General features: G+C 33.4%; 1 protein-coding gene across 2 annotated transcripts in view; it reads right to left on the bottom strand.

The window, feature by feature from the left end:
- LOC142232825 (limbic system-associated membrane protein) overlaps positions 1 to 17,192 on the bottom strand; it is a 320,310-nt gene extending 303,118 nt beyond the window's left edge. For both annotated transcript variants that reach the window (XM_075303515.1, XM_075303514.1), the window contains exon 1: positions 17,044 to 17,192. The gene's annotated coding sequence lies outside the window, so the exon portion shown is untranslated. The remainder of the gene's footprint in view (positions 1 to 17,043) is intronic.
- Positions 17,193 to 22,523: the final 5,331 nt, after the last annotated feature.

Here is a 22,523-nt window from a genome sequence, read left to right as displayed (position 1 = left end):
CTGGCGGACCTGGAAAACGTTAACTTAAGCGGCCTGCTAATGTGTTTGGGACTATCTGGTTGGTTTAACAGAAGGAAATAATCGAGAAGGTTCAGCGGTTAAAACTAGAAGTGCCCACACACATAAAAATTTCACGAACATTTTTCCAATTAAAATTTTAATTGAGTTTTAAAAAATATTCAATTAAAAATTTAATTGATTCAACAAATTTTTTAATTGAAACAAAAATCAATCACAAAAATAATAGTATCAATTAATTTTTTAATTGGATCAATTAACTTTTTAATTGACCTGCAATTAATTTTTTAATTGATACTATCATTTCTGTGATTGAAGACATTCAAATTAAAAATTAATTGGATCAATTAATTTCGTGATTGAATCAGAAAAACATTTTTTTGTGTGCATATGTAATAGGTACTTTTAGTTAATGTGGTATCACAATGAACTGAGCCTGAAACTTAATCGAGCTGCCACTTTAACCTGAGCTAATCTATTAAAATTGAAAGGTAAAATTTGTAAAAAATAATTTAAAAATTGAAGAAAAGGTAACCCTACTTGGAAATTCAATTTTGTAATATATTTGATTAGACATAGAGCAATAACAAAATAATATTTCAAGGCCAAAAGATCCTGGTATGGTTCTTAATAAATTAAGGGTGATTTTTAAGAGCTATAGAAATAACACACATAAAATTCAGAGAAATGCATGAATCATTGTTTTAATCCACAATACGGTCCATATAATATAATGTTTTAAGATAATAATTCATGCAGATGCGAATCTGATTAAATCGTGCATAATCTCAGTCCAAGTTTGGCGTACTCTTTGCAACATTTCGGCCGGCATTTCACTATTAAATAATACAATATTGCCTTCCAATGCGTCAATTGAAGTTTTCTATATAGACATGCACTTTAACATCGCCCCACAGAAAATACCATTTGTACCGGTATGAAAACGAGCGTTTTTTTCATGTGGCACCCATTTTCACACTTTTGGATCTTGCCCATAGATTTTAAACGGCCAGAAATCGTTTGTTGTGCAACATTTAACATTGCTGCCATTTGTTTTTGACTCTCCATCCAATATCGTTTGCAATTCGGCGTCTTCACACTGTTTTGGTGGCTTTCCACGTTCTTCATTTCTCACATCAAAATCGTTATTTCTGAACCGTGAACCCATCTTTTGCATGTTGCTTCTGATAGAGAATGATCACCATATGTCTCGATAAGCATTCGATACGACTCTGCAACACTTTCCTTCAAATGAAAATAAAAAATTAATGCTTCCTGCAAATCCTCACTTTCTGGTATAAAATTCGACATTTTTACACGAAGAAAAACTATGATGCTGTCTGTTCAATGACTTGATGTATACTAAATATTTTCACAGATGTCATAGCAAACAAACCAAAAACAAAAATAAGGACTCGTTCACAACAAATGTTCCCTATCGAAACATTTGTATCTTGACGATCACTTCATACCGGCATACCTGGTAGTCTAACTGGTTTCGAACATGAAATAAAATGTTCAATGAACTCGCCTATTAATAAATTAACTTTTACGGGTGCTGTGTGGGATGTCTTGTTGAAACTACAAGCTCTTGCATTTGGGGCAAATAAAAAGTTGGATATCACATCAGGGTTGCGCTCACCATTTACAGTTACGTTACGATTTATTTTAATCGAACGGGCCCTTCCCCATTACTTATGGATATCGTACACACCATATTCCGAAACATGGGTTTTGTCTCAAAGTTTTAAAAGTCATAAACGTCACATACGCGTCGTAAATGTAGAAAAAGTAACAAACGCGTCAGCTGGGCAGCGAATTCGATTATATCCAAAATGATTATATCGAAGAAATTTCAATTCTCAAGAATTTTCATAAAATTATTAACGTATTTAAACATTTAGACTTGAGAATAGACTTAGTTCAATGGGAGACTTCACGCCAAAATTACTATGTCCTACTCGATGGTGCGGAAAACGTGACGGTCTGTGAACACTCATAATTAACCTTCACAAATTTCTGCAGAAACTGACAGCGAAGAAAAACCACTACTTAAGTTTTGCATAAGTGAACTGCTGTTTAGAGAGAATTTTATAAATTCACTTTTTGACTTATTAGAGCCAATTTACATGCTAATTAAAAATTGTCAAAACTCTAGCTAGTCATTCGCTGATGCAACAAAAGTTTTGATGAATATTATTGACCTGGCAAACCCAGAATCGTATGAAGTTGCGAATGAGAGATCCAAAACTAGTTGAGTTTTCAACAAATAATATGTAACAACATAATTTTTCCATCCCTTTTATCGAAGAGCCAAACTAAATTAAATTAAAAAATGTTTATAATTTCTGTTGTTCAAAATTGGGTTTTCTACATTAGGTTTAGGACTTTTCAGACATACGTATACCGTCGTAAATTTATGTCGCAAATGTCACAGTTTGCCTGGGCTGAGGGTTGCAGGGTACACTTATTGAGGTAGAGTTAAACAAAAAAAACAACTTTCTTCATGCAACCTTGTGCGCTTTGTAGTACATCATCTGTCAAATTCTTTGTATGTATTGGAAATACATACACGGATGAAAAAGGCTGTTTTTCATATGTTTGGCTATAAACATTATATGTTTGGAACACAAATTTTTAAACACAATATTTTTGAGTGCAAGCATATAATGTTCATAAACTAGCATAACATGTTTGGGACATATATGTTAATATGTTAGAACATATTATGTTTGGGACATAAAATGTTTGTAAATATAATATGCTTGGATGCAAACATATATTAATTTAGAAATAGCCTATAAACATATATGTGTTTAGTAGCTTGGAGCGCTATTTAACAGGGAGCGATATTGAATTAAGTTGGTGGTTGTTGCTTGTTATTACAAAATTAACATTTTATTTTTCCTTGGGCAATTGATCAGCTACTTCTTTGATCCTTACAAACTGTGTGGTCCGCTGTTCGAATCCCCGTCCGGCAAAAGGTAAAATTAAAATAAAAAAAATCATACAATTGAATAATTTCTTCTACAATGTTTGTATTACAGAAAAAGGTGCTAAGAACTAAAAAATCTCGTGGAAGTGAGAAAGATGTCGGGGAATATACAATTGGGCAGAAACAAAGTTTTGAGCATTCAGGTCGAAAACCTATGTTGTTAGCACCTATATTACCTGTTTATTTTCATAATTCATTATGATTGTAAATATATAAATAAATAAATAAAATTTTGAGCACAATATTGTTTGGGAGAATTTTTTTTAAGCATATAATATTTTTGGGTGCAAAATGCTTCCAAACATATTATATGTTCACATAATAACATATTGTTTTTTGGAAGACAACATTATTGAATTTGGATGCAAAAATACAAAATGTTTGGAACTTAGACTACCCAAACATATATTGTTTAGACCAATATGCTTTCAAACATATTATATATTGGAAGAGATCAAACATATAAATGTTTGGGCAATACCCAAAAATGTATATGCTTGAAGCAAAATATGTTTGGGAGTATATGTTACAGAAGCGATTTTTTGTGAGCGTGTACATATACATATGCTCAAAACAAAAATTTCGCATTTATTCCGTTCTAACGTTTTTTATATGGAGTATAACAGTTTTTCGTGCGAAAACGTGATCTTAACACTAGGCTTAAGGGCCAACAATTTGTAAACAACTTTTATTTATTTGTTATCCAAAGGAAAATGGTCTTATCAAGTTCCATTAAACTGCCATCGAAGTCGCCGAATGTAAACCCAGTTTATATAAAAAAAAAACAAGTGTTGTTCCAAAACTTTTGAGTTCACCAGAAAGTTTGGTATTTTAGCCTAATCTTTTGAAGAAATTCATGTAACCAAGCAAATTGTACTGAATTTATAATCTACACAATTCTCAATGAAGTTTGGAATTGAAATATATGGAGCAAAAACTTTCCGTAATATAACCAGGAGAATCACTCGATTCCATTGAACTAGTGGCCACAGTGTAAATCAAAATTAGAAAAATTCAAAAAAAAGCTTAGTCATATATAAGTTATTATTGCTTCAATCGATATTTGAATACAACCTCATTTAGAAAATGGAAAACACGTTCAGGAAATTCACCCACAGAAAATTCACTACCATACGGGCTCAAATCGATATCGTACGTTATTAATAGTTAGGTTAGGTTAGGTTATGTGGCAGCCCGATGTATCAGGCTCACTTAGACTATTCAGTCCATTGTGATACCACAGTGGCGAACTTCTCTCTTATCTCTGAGTGCTGCCCGATTCCATGTTAAGCTCAATGACAAGGGACCTCCTTTTTACAGCCGAGTCCGAACGGCGTTCCACATTCCACTGAAACCTCTTAGAGAAGCTTTGAAACCCTCAGAAATGTCACCAGCATTACTGAGGTGGGATAATCCATCGCTGAAAAACTATTTGGTGTTTGGTCGTAGCAGGAATCGAACCCACGACCTTGTGTATGCAAGGCGCGCATGCTAACCATTGCACCACGGTGGCTCCCCATTAATAGTTAGCCAACCCCGTATAGTACAGTATCAATACCGAACGGTAAAGGCGGTACTTAAACATTGAAAGGTCAACACCATATTGGTAATACCGTATGGCATTGAAAATAATATTAATATTATTATTAATATTTATACCATGGTATTAATATTTATACCATAAAGGAATTGATATACCATAAAGGAATATATTACCAAATAGTACCAAAACGGTATTTGTATTGTGATAATCAGGGCTGTGGAGTCGAGCCAATTTTGCTCGACTCCGACTCCAGCATTTTTCATCAGCTCGACTCCGACTCCGGGTAATATAACTAAATCTCATTTTAATACCACTAATTTGTGGTTCTATTGTGGGGGTACCGTAAGTGGATCGATATAAAATATCGTATTTATTTGTGTGTGCAAAAAAAGGTCTTAATTTCACATTAGATGCCAATTAAACTCATTATTTCAAATTTAGGGCAATGTTTAATAAATAAAATAATGCTATAAATACCCATCATAATATGAGAAGATACCAACAGTATATGTATTTGCGGACCAAAATTATTGAACTATCTCAAATCCTTTAAATTTGTTGCGAGCTATATAAAGGTTTATACTCCCATATGCATGAATTTGAATCTGAATCGATTTAGACAAAATTGTATATACTTCTACAAAATCTATGTACTTCAAATTTAAATCTAACGTTATGGGACGTAACACAATTTTAACAAAAAATAAAAATGCAAGGAAAGTCTAAAGTCGGGCGGGCCGATTACACTGAAAAAAAAGCATACTCGGTACCAAAGATTTTGTCTTTACTTTAAAAAATTTGGTATTGATTCCGAGCCAAAGAAGCGGAGAATACAAGTAAGGATACTTTTAAGACACAATTCTCTTTTAAATTTAGGTTTTGTGTACTTTCTTCTAGGAAGCAAATTTTAATTTTTCGCTTTCTCAGCTTTTTTCTTCATATGCTATCAAAGTCCTTTAAAAACAAGTTAACGGCTACTTTATTTTCCAAATTAGGACTCGACTTCCAGTAGAAATTGTGCTATGTTTGAAGTAAAAAACTTCTTTAAAATAAAGTTTTGAAAAACATGTCCTATATTTGAACGATTTTTTGCTTTGTAGTGAAGATGCAAAAAGACAACAAATTTAAAGATAATTTCATTAAATTTAAAGAATTTTTCTGAATTATTAAAGTCAAGTTGACCTTAGCCTATAAATTTTTTCTTTCATGTTAAGATACCCATTTTTAAGTCAAATCACTTAATTATAAGGACAATACGACTTCATTGAACAGTTTATCGACTTTTGGACAAGGAAAATAACTTTATTTTAGAGAAATGCGTCTTCTATGCTAAGCAAAATTTGTATTCGTATTTTAAAGACATGAAATCTTTGACCTCACCACAATATTTTTTTCAGTGTATAATATACTCTGCACAACTTTGTATTTAGATCTACATTTTGATAAAATCTCAAATCAGACTTCTACAAAATCTCGGGCAATATTTATAATTGTTTAGACAATTTCGCAAAAATGCATTTATGATTCATTCATTGAAAAATTTGAAAATTTGAGTCATTTCTACAAGTTTTCGACTTAGCAGTGAGTATCAGTGAGCATACAATTTTGGAAAAATTTTTGTCTAGTAAATAAAATTTTGCAGAATTTTATATAGAAATAAAATTTTGCAAAATTTTCTACAGAAACAAAATTTTGACTAAATTTTCTATAGAAATAAAATTTTGGCAAAATTTTTTATAGAAATCAAATTTTGACCAAATATATAGAAATAAAATTTTGAATAAAATTTTTATAGAAATAAAATTTGGCAAAAAATTTTATAGAAATAAAAGTTTGAAAAAGTTATCAATGGAAATACAATTTAAAAAAAATGTATAGCAAACAAAATTTTGCAAAATTTTCTATAGAAATAAAATTTTGCAAAATAACATATTCTATAGAAACAAAATTTTGACTAAATTTTCTATAGAAATAAAATTTTGACTAAATTTTATATAGAAAAAAAAAATATTTCTATAGTAATAAAATTTTGAATAAATTTTTTATAGAAATAATATTTTGACAATATTTGCTATAGAAATAAAATTTTGACAAAACTTTTTATAGAAATAACATTTTGACAAAATTTTCTATAAAAAAAAACTTTGAAAAAACTTTCTGTCAATATTCCATATGTATATGGCCTTAAAAGAAAATTAAAAAAAAATAATTTCGGATCGATCCAGCCCATCTGCTAGTCTAACATTCTAGGAAACATCAAAATATAGCCGTAATTGGAAGTTGATTTTCATTTACAATCATGCTGTACATTGATCGAATGAATAACGCAATGAAAAATAATTTGCGTAAAAACTTGCTTAGTTACAAAAATGTGAAAATTTTTACGACTCCGACTCCAGCAAAATCTTCAGACTCCGACTCCGGCTCCACAGCCCTGGTGATAATACATATTTAGTTTAATAAAACACACGCAACAAAGAATTTTTCATTAATGCATTTAATACATAACATACATATATACATCTGATATGTTTTTCATGCATACACGCAAAACAAATTATTCTTTCCTCCCAAACGAAATTTTAGAAAAAGTTTCTCATTTGCTTTTTGCTTTAAGGATGTTTATTTGGAAGAAAAGTATATATTTTTTGTGATAAACGTTTATTATTTTCCAGGATGTAAAACCAATTTCATAAAGACTCACAAAAAAAAAACAATCTTTTCCGGCTAATTGCATTTTCCCTCACATCTTTCTCACTTCCACGAGTTTTTTTAGTTCGTAGCACCTTTTTCTGTAATACAAACAACAATGTAGAAGAAATTCTTACTCTGTTTTTAGCCTATTTGAAACAAAGAAAGTTAAAATTACCCATTAAAAATATGAATAAACCAAGTTATAAAAAACTGAATTAAAAGAACTTCCTGGGTTGTTAAAATAAAGAACATCATTGGGAGTGCATCTTCTGGAAGTGCTTTTAAAGTTGTACCATTAGAAGTACTTCCAAATTTTTTTGCTGGATGTTATTGCCATCTATAGAAAATTATCCATATAAATAAGATACATATATTTATATAGCATAGCATGCTGCGCCCACAAGCCGATTGAACAAACTTTATTTAACAGAAACATACATTTAGTTGGGCACCGTAGAGCAGTGGTTGCTACGTCCGCCTTGCATGCCACGGGTCGTGGGTTCGATCCCTGCTACGACCGAACACCACAACGTTTTTTTGTTTTGTTTTACATATATTCCAGATATGTTCGGAAGATTCGGAAAATATGTTCAACATTACGTACTACTGTAACATATTAAATTTTTACTATGAATTGTAAAATGTGTCTTATTAATGACTTAAAGTCAGAAAAGAGCAGTGCTTGATATAAACAACACAGTCCGTTGGTTCAAAAATATTTTTTTTTATTGAAAAAATAAAAGTTTTGTAATAAACGAATTTTTTTGGTGATAAAAGTTTAAAACTTTCGAAGAAATTAAAAAAACCCTAACAAAAGAAAAATGTTTTTGGTACATGTTTTCAAACGTTTTTATTTCTTTCTCAAGTTGCCTGTAGTAAGATTTGGAAAGCTTTTTTACGTCTCTTACGCGTCTAATGAAAGAAGGATTCCGAATTAGTAAACATTAATAATGATAAAACAGGCTATACTTATCTATAATTCATTCTAAATTATTTTTTAAATAAATAAGTTAAATTTTTAATAAACCACCAAGACGACCACTTAGTTTTTAGCAACGCCTACATACATACCGGATGTAAATGATTTCATATAAAGTGCTATTAAAAGTAAAGGGTGATACGGTCAAAATTTGGTCAATATAAACTTGACGTATTTCTTTCAATTTTGCATTTAAAAAACCTGAACACCCCTCATTTTGAAGGTGTGTGTGTAGAATGTTGCTCCTATTTTGATTTTGGAATTCACTCTTCAGTTGTCAAAATGCCGTCCAAGCAAGAAGAGCAACGTATCAAAATTTTGCTCGCGCATCGTAAAAATCCGAGCTATTCGCACGCAAAGCTGGCAAAATCGCTAAAAGTTGCCAAATCAACCGTTACAAATGTAATTAAAGTGTTTGGGGAACGTTTGTCGACAGCCAGGAAGTCTGGATCGGGGGGAAATCGAAAACCGGAAGCCGCTGAGACGACAAAGAGAGTTGCCGGTAGTTTCAAGCGAAACCCTAACCTTTCTATCCGAGATGCCGCAAATAAGCTGGGTGTATCGTCTACAACCGTGCATTGAGCCAAAAAACGAGCCGGACTATCGACTTACAAGAAGGTAGTGACTCCAAATCGCGGTGATAAACAAAATACGACAGCCAAAGCGCGATCCCGGAGGCTGTACACGACGATGCTGACGAAGTTTGACTGCGTGGTAATGGACGACGAAACCTACGTCAAAGCCGACTACAAGCAGCTTCCGGGACAGGAGTTTTATACGGCAAAAGGAGGGAGCCACCGTGGTGCAATGGTTAGCATGCCCGCCTTGCATACACAAGGTCGTGGGTTCGATTCCTGCTACGACCGAACACCAAAAAGTTTTTCAGCGGTGGATTATCCCACCTCAGTAATGCAGGTGACATTTCTGAGGGTTTCAAAGCTTCTCTAAGTGGTTTCACTGGAATGTGGAACGCCGTTCGGACTCGGCTATAAAAAAAAGGAGGTCCCTTGTCATTGAGCTTAACATGGAATCGGGCAGCACTCAGTGATAAGAGAGAAGTTCACCACTGTGGTATCACAATGGGCTGAATAGTCTAAGTGAGCCTGATACATCGGGCTGCCACATAACCTAACCTAACCTAACCTACGGCAAAAGGAAGGGGAAAGGTAGCAGATATTTTCAAGCACATAAAACTGTCAAAGTTCGTAAAGAAATATCTGGTTTGGCAAGCCATCTGTACCTGTGGCTTGAAAAGCAGCATTTTCATAGCTTCCGGGACTGTCAACCAAGAAATTTAAGTGAAAGAGTGTTGGAATAAACGTCTGCGCCCTTTCCTGAAGAAACACGGTTGTTCCGTACTGTTTTGGCTGGATTTGGCATCTTGCCATTACGGTAAAAAGGCCATGGAGTGGTACGCCGCCAACAACGTGCAGGTGGTTCCCAAGGACAAGAACCCTCCCAACACGCCAGAGCTCCGCCCAATTGAGAAATACTGGGCTATTGTCAAGCGGAACCTAAAGAAGACAAAAAAAAACTGCTAAGGACGAGCAGCAGTTCAAGGCAAACTGGCTTTCTGCGGCGAAGAAGGTGGACAAGGTGGCTGTACAAAATCTGATGGCAGGTGTCAAGCGTGAGGCCCGGCAATTCGGATTTGGAAAAGCGAAAGCCTAACTGAATATTTTTCCTGAATTTTATACTAATTGAACTTGAAAAAGAAATTTAATTTGATTTTTTAAATAAACGACTTCACCGATTTACACGCGTTTTTCCTTGACCAAATTTTGACCGTATCACCCTTTAATAGGTAACGTGACCCAATCTATTAATACCAAAAGGTAATGGCCACGTACCACCAGTGTAATTTTTTTTTTACATCATTAAAAACTTGGCCAGTAAAGAGAGTTAAAGATTTTCAACTATAACGACAAATATTGCGGTAATTCAGGAGAACCTTAACCCTTAGAACCTTAGCATAGCTCACAGAAAAAATCACCAAAATATTTCCAATTAAAAAGTTTATTGAAAACTAAAACAATTAAAAAATGAAAAGACTATTAACTGTCTAATTAAACAATTTTATATTTTTAATTAAATAATTAATTATCGTTGTTTAAGTTCAAATGATTTTTTTTAGATTTATTAGTAATAAGGGGACTTAATTACAAGTTTATTGATATTCCCCTCTCGTTAGCAAATGTGCACTAAGCTCTGAATCAGGGCTGCCAATAAAATTTCAAGAAAAATCGTCACTTTTTTTCGATATAACTCGTCATATTCGGCACTTTAATCGTTTTAAAAATTGTCAAAAAAATCAGAAATGTAAATAATATTAAAATCAAACATTTTTTTGGGTAAACACAAGACAAAAACAAGCAAGAAAATTAATGTACACAACAATGCATTTCCAAAAAAACATAACGAAGTCAGTTTTGTATAACAATAAGATTAACATAAAATTAATTTTCTAAAACAAAATTTTCGTAATTTTTGTATAAAAAACACTATTTTTCTAAAATATTGTTATTACTTCAGTAACATTTTTATTTAAAAATAGAATATTGTGAAACTCAAGAAAAAGTCCCGTGTTTTCCAAATCAGGTGATTTTATCCAATAGATATGTCTATATGTGGTTATTTATTTTTTTGTACTGTACTAGAATTTCATCATAATTCGTAAAAGTTTCCAATGCACATTCTGAGTAAATCATTATCAACTTGAGTTATTTAATTTTAGGTCATGTTTTGAACAGAAAATTCCTTCCAATAAATTATTTTCCAGCTATCATCTAATTTTAGGTTACCTGATTAAAAATTTCTACGTTTGGTGTGGAGTGTGGACTCGCAAAGCCAAAGTAGTCCACGGTTTATTTCCGACTTTTTTTGTCAAAAATTTTCAAATATATTTTAATATTTTCAAAAATTTCTTCAAAATGTAAAAAGTTTAACTCTTTAAACTATGTGTCTAAAGAACGAAGCTAATATTATCAAAATCGGAAAAAATCGGAGTTGTCCATTTTTTGAGTAAAAAATCGTCAAAATGCCGATAAATTAGCAAAATTGGCAGCCCTGCTCTGAATGCAGCCCTGAGCTCTCATCACAATTCGTTAAATTTTCTAACGAGTCGCGTTGTTGACGTTTACCGACTTTCGGCATTCTAACTGTGTTCGTTATGGGATTACGTCCTTGTAACAACGAGTTGTAATAAGGTAAATATTGATCTTCTAAAATTCAATAAAATTACGTTTTATTGATTGAAAACTAAAATCCTTGTTTGTTATTTATTTATTTTCGGTGCTACGGATTCATTAGTCAAGTCGAGCCGCCCAATTGCCTAGTTGAATTTGGTGGGAAATATTTTGAAATATCTACGCAAAGAGTACTACAATTCTACGAAACAGTAATCAATCTGCCAACTGTTGCAACCATCCGACTCCGGCGAATTCAAAATTTGAAAAATACTTCATATTTCTATACACTGAAAAAAAATATATATAGTGGTTTCCAACTCTTTTATTTAGTCTAAGATATGTACTTAGTATTAAGGTTCATATATATGTCAATCTTTGCACTTCTTGAGTATCTCTGTAACCGTATATGGCCATTTGGGCTTGGTTGTAAAATGAGTTAAATAAATAAAAAATGTAAAAAACACATGCCCGGTTCCAAAAATTTTGTCTTTACAAATGATTTTGAACGCACAGAAATAAACATGTTTGGACATGGTTGCCGCATCCATTTAATGCTTATATAGAATAAAAAAATAAAAAAATTGTCTAGCCGAGAAAAAATATATGCTGCCAATAAGTATTTAACTGGCTCTCAAACACCGCAAACATGTCCTATCATTTAAATGATAGAATTGGAGACCATTATATGGTCAGGAAAATCATGTACATGATCATTGAATTTTTGTACTTTTTTGCAGGGAAAAAAGTTTGTTATTGGCTACGTATAGATATGTCTAGAACCATTACATGGTCATAAAAACCATGTAATTTTCTTTCATGGCCACTTAATTTTTTAATTTTTTTTTTTCAGCTGCTTATACTTTTGTGATGTTGCCTAAGATTGCTTCAGATTTAAATGTTCCCTATATTATTTTACTAATATAGTGTTCCACCCCATGGCATTAGTATGTATTTGGGACAAAAACATTTATATATAGCACCCAACACAATGTAGATTCACAAAGTGGTGCAGGGTATAATATAGTCGGTCCCGACCGACTTTAGACTTTCCTTACTTGTTTTACAATGTAACATAAACAAAGCTCAGGATGTATTTTGTAATGACTTATATAAAGTATGTTAAACAGTTTTTCTCACCTATATATTTACACTTGAGAACGAATGCGCCATGCAATTTCTTGTATTTCACAGAAAACAATTATTTTCTGATTCAATCATGAAACTAATTTCTCAAATAAAATTTTTGATTGAAACTTATTCAATCATGAAAATGATATTATCTATCACAGAATTAATTATAAATAACAAGTATATAAGGCCGCAAGTTCGGCCAGGCCGAATCTTATGTACCCACCACCATGGATTGCGTAGAAACTTCTACGAAAGACTATCATCCACAATCGAATTACTTGGGTTGTGGTATCTTAAAACTTCTAAATTGTGATTTAGTCCATACATGGTATATATTAGACAAAAAAGTTATGTATAGTTTAGTCTACAAATAATTACGAATCGATATGGTCTTTTTGTACGTAGAGAGCCAGAATTGAAATATGGGGGTCGCTTATATGGGGGCTATATACAATTATGAACTTGATATGGACCATTTTTTGTGTGATTGGGGATCGATTTATCTGAGGGCCATATATAACTATAGACCGATATGGACCTAGTTAGGCATGGTTGTTAACGACTATATACTAGCACAATGTACCAAATTTCAACTCACTCGGATTAAATTTGCTCCTCCAAGAGGTTCCAAAACCAAATCTCGGGATCGGTTTATATGGGGCTATGCACGATTATGGACTGATATGGACCATTTTTGGCATGGTTTTTAAATATCATATACTACCACCACGTACCAAATTTCAAGCAGATCGGATGAATTTTGCTTCTCCAAAAGGCACCGCAGGTCAAATCTGGGGATCGGTTTATATGGGAGCTATATATAATTATGGACTGATATGAACCAATTCCTGCATGGTTGTTGGATACCATATACCAACATCACGTACCAAATTCCAACCGAATGGGAATAACTTTGCCCTTCCAAGGGGCTCTGGGGGTCAAATCTGGGGATCGGTTTATATGGGGCCTATATATAATTATAGACCGATATCGACCAATTTTTGCATGGGAGTTTGAGGCCATATATTAACACCACGTACCAAATTTCAACTGAATCAGATGAATTTTGGTCTTCCAAGGGGTTCCGGAGATCAAATCTGGTGATCGGTTTATATGGGGGCTATATAATTATGAACCGATGTGGACCAATTTTTGCATGGTTGTTAGAGACCATATACTAACATTACGTACCAAATTTCAACCGGATCGGATGAAATTTGCTTCTCTTAGAGGCCTCGCAAGCCAAATCGGAGGATCGGTTTATATGGGGGCTATATATAATTATGGACCGATGTGGACCAATTTTTGCATGGTTGTTAGAGACCATATACTAACACCATGTACCAAATTTCAGCCGGATCGGATGAAATTTGCTTCTCTTAGAGGTCTCGCAAGCCAAATCGGGGGATCGGTTTATATGGGGGCTATATATAATTATGGACCGATGTGGACCAGTTTTTGCATGGTTGTTAGATACCATATACTGACACCATGTACCAAATTTCAGCCGGATCGGATGACATTTGCTTCTCTTAGGGGCCTCGCAAACCAAATCGGGGGATCGGTTTATATGGGGGCTATATATAATTATGGACCGATGTGGACCAATTTTTGCGTGGTTGTTAGAGACCATATACTAACACCATGTACCAAATTTCAGCCGGATCGGATGAAATTTGCTTCTCTTAGAGGCCTCGCAAGCCAAATTTTGGGGTCCGTTTATATGGGGCCTATACGTAAAAGTGGCCCGATATGGCCCATTTGCAATACCATCCGACCTACATCAATAACAACTACTTGTGCCAAGTTTCAAGTCGATAGCTTGTTTCGTTCGGAAGTTAGCGTGATTTCAACAGACGGACGGACGGACATGCTCAGATCGACTCAGAATTTCACCACGACCCAGAATATATATACTTTATGGGGTCTTAGAGCAATATTTCGATGTGTTACAAATGGAATGACAAAGTTAATATACCCCCCATCCTATGGTGGTGGGTATAAAAAACGTACTTGATTAAAAAATTAATTGATAATAAACAAATTTGAAGCGCCGAAGCCCTATCAATTAACTTATGATTTGGTAATTAAAAATTTAATTTTTGGTCGAAGAACTCAATTAATTGTTTAATTGAGGAGGTCAATTATTTATTGTGATATAGTTTATTTAGTTATAACAAATTTTTCTATTTTGGCGACACTTTACTTAGTAAATAGGTGTATTTTGAATATGAATATCTATAAACAAAAACTAATTTGATTTTGTGGCCCAAAATAAACCAACGATCCAAATTTTAGTAAAAATGGAATAATGTCGGGCTTGTATGCACTCAACAATTGGTTAATGTAAGGCTAAATCAAAATCTGGAACGATAGGAGCCTTATTTTGTATATTCCTTTAGGGATCCCAAATTCTGGCAAATCGTATGAACATTTCAGACTGGCAAAGCATACTAGAACTTTTGGCAAAACCAGACTAACCTAACCTATGTACTCAAGAAGCCGTTTTAAATCGTCTTAAAATAAAATTGAAAATAACAAAAATAATTTTAATGAAAATCCATGTTTTAGAAACGTTTCAATAACACTATATGGAGGTGGGCATTAAGATAGATCGATTCAGACAATCTTTTATACTGACAAAAAAATTATCGTTAGGACAAAGATTTCATATTCTTAAAATACGAGTGGTAATTTTACTTAGCAAGAAAACGTATTTTCTAACGTTTTTTCTTGTCCAAAAGTCGATAAAAGTTTCAACAAAGTCGTTTTATCCTTATGCTTAAGTGATTAGACTTAAAATTGGGTATCCAAACATGAAAGAAAAGTTCGTTTTACTGAGATCAACTTGGCTTTAATACTTTCGAAAAGATCTTCAAAATTAAGTAAATTATCTTCAAATTTGTTGATTTTTTTCCATCTTGGCTACAAAGATATTTTGTCCTCGTCCAAAAGTCGATAAACTTTTCAACAAAGTCGTTTCGTCCTTATGCTTAAGTGATTAGACTTAAAACTGGGTATCCAAACATCAAAGAAAATTTCGTTTTACTAAGGTCAACTGGCTTTAATACTTCTGAAAAGATCTTCAAAATTAATTAAGTTGTCTTTAAATTTGTTGATTTTTTCCATATGAGATGTTTTCTAATACTTTAATTTACAGCAAAATTTTTACAACCTCGACTTCAGCAAAATCTTCAGACTCCGACTTTACAGCCCTGGTTATTGTATATTTATATCTAATGCACCTATAGGTTTCATATTTCAGCATAAATATTCGAGACCTAAAGATGTCAAATCGGGAGATAGCACTTTATGGATATCAAGTACGCCAAAATTTCAAAGTTTAGTAAAAACGGATGGAAATTGCGGCTTCTCTGTCGTCAAGAAGTCGGCTCAGAAATTTTTGTCGGCGTCGGTCAAAGTTTGATAACGGCAGCAGCAGCTTGGCGCAAATATATATACTCGGCGTCAGTCAAATATCCTTTGAAATATCAAACTAAAACTAAAAACTGATAATTTTTCCAGCTTTAGGGAATGTATATTGATTGATTGGCGACCACTTTTCGGTCGATATGAGACGACTTAATCGGCGGCAGCGTCCACTGGTCATAAATCGTCGGCTGTGGCTAAAATCGGTGACACGACTCGGCGGTTTCATTCTCTGTATCATCATCAGAATATAGACCGATACCAACCTTATTTTATTTGACCCATCTCTTTAAGGGTACAAAATCAAACTATATTTCGAATTTCAAGCAAATCAGAAGAAAATTTCGTTTATATGTCCTCTAGAAATGAAATCCCTGATTTCATTTTGGTTTATATAGGGACAATATAAAACCCTGAACCATTGTAGCCAATCTTCGAACTTAACTTGCTTACAAACAAATAATAAGAGAGTGCTAAATTTAAGAGCTTTATTATTAAAGGATGTATTGTGATTACAACAGACACAAATGGGGATATGGACATCGTCAAATCATCTTAGAATTTCACCCTGCTCAAAAATATATATTCTTTATACTCGTATAGTTGCAAATATGTTTTGATGTCTTACAAACTTATTATAACCCCATCCTATAGCGATGGGTATAAAAACTAAATATTTTACTTTTTCTTTTCCATTAGATATGTATATACTTTTCTTCTATATAAATACATCCTATATTATAAATACCATCCTAAAAAATAGGTGGTATCGATACATACACGTATATGTCTGTCACATTAGGGTTACACTATTATATGCAATATCTTTTGATTTGTTTATTCAATGAGTTTGTTCAATATGCGAATATATATGTATATATGTTCATACTGATTTGTATATTTCATTTGGCTTATTCGAATAGTCCTAAAGACTTCTTATTTTCAATTCCCTTTTATTTTTTTTATATATTCAAAGCATAGCTGTTGGAAATTGTGTATACTTGATAAGGTGGATATGTTTCTTCGGGAATTTACAAGGATATTGGCACATCACTGGTTCACTTACATTGAGAAAATTGATATGCAGTGCGATATGACTTTAAACTTATTATTTATAGGTAGTTATTAAAAATTAAGATTTTCGTTGGTTATTTTGAAAATTATTAATTTTAAAACTGCAAGACTTTGTGTAGATATTCACGACAATATCTTAATGTTTACAGTATGTATATGCGCAAACTCCAGGCATATAAAATTTCAGTTATTTTCAACCCCTAACAAATGAGCCTTTTTTGCCTGTGTGGTAAACATATAAGTCATTTAAAGTTTATTATTATAACATTTTTCGAGTTATATTATGTTAGCACATACACAACGGTTGTCGAATGTCGACGGCTTAATATAACACTTGTTTCCTATCAACGCTTAGAGTTATAAATAATATTTTTAAGGAGCGTGCAAAGTTCTATTTGCAACTCCAGAGGAGAAATAGTGAAAAGACGTTTTTCACATTCTAGTGTAAGAAAAATAATTTTGTGGCCAACATAGTAAAGTGCAACTGAAAAAAATAAAGATTTTGTTTTTCTCAGGTTTGGTTTTAAAAATTCAAGAAATATCTTCAAAACTAATGGAAACAACTACAAGGTCAAAAAGCCTAAGTAAGATATGTTTTTAACTCTTTATTTTAAAGCCGTTTTTTACTTGAAACATAACATAATCTCTACTTGAAGTCGACCATTAATTTGGATATTTAAGTTGTCGTTAACACGTTTTTAAAGGACCTTTATAGCTGAGAATAAACAAATAAATTAAAATTTGTTTCTTAGAATCAAGTATGCAAAACTCAATTTCGAAGAGAATTGTATCTTAAATGTAAACTTACTTCAATTCTCTGATTCTTTGACTCGGAATCAATACCAGAACCATTAGTGTAAAGACAAAATCTCTGGAACCGGGCATGCTTTTTTTGTCAGTTCTTATAAACCTTACATCCTCGTAGGGTTTGTCAGGAAACCGACTTTTTCTCATTTATTTTAAAGAAATTGACTTAAAGTTTTTTTTTTTTTGGAATTAAGAAAATTTTTAAATTTGAAGTATCTGCTATAATTTGAATTTTTAAAGGTCATTTGTTTATACGTGAATAGCTTTATTAATATATCACAAAAAGAGAATGAATTAATTATTTTATTAATTCATTTTATTGATCCTAGATTTAAAACTTAATAAGTGCTTTATTTTAAAAAAGCCACATCTTTGGCTCGGAATCAATACCAACATCCTTAAGGGAAGCTTAAATACTTAAAAGCAATGGCGGTATATGGCCTATAGTCATATTGCAACTTTTATCGAAAGGTATGGAACAAACCATGGCTGTTCAAATCTCCATATACTGTAATGGAACATAAACAGTTTTTTCAGCTCAAGTACCCATTTAGTTCTCTGAGTAACAATTTCTCAACAATTTACCAGGGGATAAAATTGAATTCTTATGTTAAACACCCTCATGTGGTTCATAAAAGTGCGCAACTAACTTCCACTAGAATCATTCACTTCAGGACACCCACACCCTCAAAAAAAAATCGCTTCTCTAACATATGTTCCAAACATATTTTTCAGGAAGCACATATATTACTGGATACTGCCGAAACATTAATATGTTTGTTTTATGTGAACATATTATATGTTTGAAAGGATTGTGAGCCCAAAAATATTATATGCTTAGAAGAATTTTCCCCAAGGAAAGTTAGGTTAGGTGGCAGCCCAACAGAACATTGTAGCCAAAGTGCATGATATGGTATTAAATGATCGACGAATAAAAGTGCGTGAAATTGCTAACATCATGGGCATCTCAAATGATCGAGTCCATTTAATTTTGCATGAAGAACTACAGATGAAAAAGCTTTCTGCAATATGGGTGCCGCATTTGTTAACAGTCGATCAAAACGCATAAGAATAAACATTTCTCAAGCTTGTTTGGATCGCTTTAAGCGAAATAAAATGGATTTTAAGCGTCGTTTCATAACTGTTGATGAGACATGGATCCACCACTATACTCCAGAGACAAAAGAACAATCCAAACAATGGACTGAAGCTGGAGGAAGTGCCCCAAAGAAGGCAAAAACAATTCAATCGGCTGGTAAAGGTTATGGCAACGGTTTTTTGAGACTTCAAAGGTATTTTATTGATTGACTATCTGCAAAAAGGTAAAACAATAAATTCAGAGTACTATTGCAACCTTTTGGATCAATTAAATGTACAAATTCGAGAAAAACGTCCTGGCTTACAACACAAAAAAAATAATATTTCATCAAGACAACGCACCAGCGCACAAGAGTGTTTTAACAATGGCTAAAATCAACGAATTAAAGTACGAGTTGCTTGACCACCTACCTTATTCTCCTGATTTAGCTCCCAGTGACTTACTCGTTCCAAATCTAAAACAAATTCCTTGCTGGCAAGCGTTTTACCTCAACTGAAGATGCAATTACAGTTGTAAACCACTATTTTGAAGACCTTGAGGAAAACTTTTTTAATCAAGGAATAGAATTGCTAGAAAAGCGTTGGACTAAGTATATTGCAGTTTCAGGAGATTATATTGAAAAATAAAAATATTTTTGAAAATCTAACTATTCTCGTTCATCGATAGGCTAAGAAGTTTCCGAACCGCACTCGTACATTTATTTAGTCGTGAACAGTATTTTACTAGCATTTAACACCATTTTAAATGCATTTAAAACTTATTGTATTTTGTACTTAATTTCATTTTTACCTTCAAGGCCGGTATTAAGTTGGCATTATCGCTCTAAAATGACCCTGTTTTGCTTTTTACTTTTCTTTAATAATTCATTTTAAAGAAAATAAACTTTTTCAATTGTTTTAGCTGCAAAACTCGAACTTAATGCTTGCTTTTATATTTGAAGATGTCCGTCAACTCATCTTGGACTACTTATTAATAAAAAGGAACTAAACTTTGTTTTTTTACATTTTACTATTTAACTTTTCACTGTTTTCTCCTTTTTTAATTTTACTGTACCAACTCTAAAAAAAGTATAGTACCCTTTCGTTATTTTTATGAAGATCCCTTTGTAATTTTGTATATTTTCAACCGTTTTTATACCCTCTATCATAGGATGGGGGGTATATTAACTTTGTCATTCCGTTTGTAACACATCGAAATATTGCTCTAAGACCCCCATAAAGTATATATATTCTGGGTCGTGGTGAAATTCTGAGTCGATCTGAGCATGTCCGTCCGTCCGTCCGCCCGTCTGTTGAAATCACGCTAACTTCCGAACGAAACAAGCTATAGACTTGTAACTTGGCACAAGTAGTTGTTATTGATGTAGGTCGGATGGTATTGCAAATGGGCCATATCGGTCCACTTTTACGTATAGCCCCCATATAAACGGACCCCCAAATTTGGCTTGCGAGGCCTCTAAGAGAAGCAAATTTCATCCGATCCGGCTGAAATTTGGTACATAGTGTTAGTATATGGTCTCTAACAACCATGCAAAAATTGGTTCACATCAGTCCATAATTATATATAGCCCCCATATAAACCGATCCCCCGATTTGGCTTGCGAGGCCTCTAAGAGAAGCAAATTTCCCGATCCGGCTGAAATTTGGTATATGGTTTAGTATATGGTCTCTAACAACCATGCAAAAATTGGTCAACATCGGCCCATAATTATATATAGCCTCCATATAAACCGATCCCCCGATTTGGCTTGCGAGGCCTCTAAGAGAAGCAAATTTCATCCGATCCGGCTGAAATTTGGTACATGGTGTTAGTATATGGTCTCTAACAACCATGCAAAAATTGGTCCACATCGGTCCATAATTATATATAGCCCCCATATAAACCGATCCCCCGATTTGGCTTGCGAGGCCTCTAAGAGAAGCGAGTTTCATCCGATCCGGCTGAAATTTGGTACATGGTGTTAGTATATGGTCTCTAAGTACCATGCAAAAATTGGTCCACATCGGTCCATAATTATAAATAGCCCCCATATAAACCGATCCCCCGATTTGGATTGCGAGGCCTCTAAGAGAAGCAAGTTTTATCCGATCCGGCTGAAATTTGGTACATGGTGTTAGTATATGGTCTCTAACAACCATGCAAAAATTGGTCCACATCGGTCCATAATTATATATAGCCCCCATATAAACTGATCACCAGATTTGACCTCCGGAGCCTCTTGGAAGACCAAAATTCATCTGATTCAGTTGAAATTTGGTACGTGGTGTTAATATATGGCCTCAAACTGCCATGCAAAAATTGGTCGAAATCGGTCCATAATTATATATAGCCCCCATATAAACCGATCCCCAGATTTGATCTCCGGAGCCCCTTGGAAGAGCAAAATTCATCCGATTCGGTTGAAATTTGGTACGTGATGTTAGTATATGGTATCCAACAACCATGCAGGAATTAGTTCATATCAGCCCATAATTATATATAGCACCCATATAAACCGATCCCCAGATTTGACCTCCGGTGCCTTTTGGAAAAGCAAAATTCATCCGATCTGGTTGACATTTTGTACGTGGTGGTAGTATATGATATTTAACAACCATGCCAAAAGTGGTCCATATCAGTCCATAATCATATATAGCCCCCATATAAACCGATCCCGAGATTTGGTTTTGGAGCCTCTTGGAGGAGCAAATTTCATCCGAGTCAGTTGAAATTTTGTACATTGTGCTAGTATTTATATGACCGTTAACAACCATGCCTAACTAGGTCCATATCTATATAGTTATATATAGCCCTCAGATAAATCGATCCCCACTCACACAACAATTGGTCCATCAATATCATCAATCAAGAATAATTGTATATAGTCCCCATATAAGCGACCCCCATATTTCAATTCTGGCTCCCTACGTACCGTGCAATAGCCCATATCGATTCGTAATTATTTGTAGACTTATCTACACATACTTTTTATATTGTCTAATGTATACCACGTATGGACTAACTCACAATTTAGAAAACGATTTAAGATACCACAACCCAAGTAATTCGATTGTGGATGACAGTCTTTCGTAGAAGTTTCTACGCAATCCATGGTGGAGGGTACATAAGATTCGGCCTGGCCGAACTTACGGCTGTTTATACTTGTTTTAATTCCCTTTGCCTGAATATTTTGACTTACTCCTCGTACGTTCCGATTTCTTTTAACGAACAAAGAAAAAAATTGTGCCCATAATGCCAAAATTATAAACAAAACACATATCCACACATACATAAAATGCTGCTCTCAAGGCGAAAACACATGTTTTTTTTTCAATTGTCTATTCTCTTGGTTCCGAATGTCTATTCTCTTTACTCCGAATACTCATGCTAATATTCAAATTAAATAATATTTAGAATTAAGTATATCAAATTTTTGGCCTTATCATAAAACAGTTTTCACAGAAATTACTCTCTTTTCATTCTGTGTTATGTTAATATCTTTTTTTCATCTATGGATTAAACCTTACAGACTAACACTAATATATTACAATATATACATATGGTTTGTTAATATATCAAGTATTTAA

Source organism: Haematobia irritans, chromosome 4, assembly GCF_050003625.1.
Source record: "Haematobia irritans isolate KBUSLIRL chromosome 4, ASM5000362v1, whole genome shotgun sequence".
In the NCBI taxonomy this organism is placed as follows: Eukaryota; Metazoa; Arthropoda; class Insecta; order Diptera; family Muscidae; genus Haematobia; species Haematobia irritans.
Note: the sequence above shows the minus strand (reverse complement) of the source record. Positions and strands in the feature narration are given on the sequence as shown.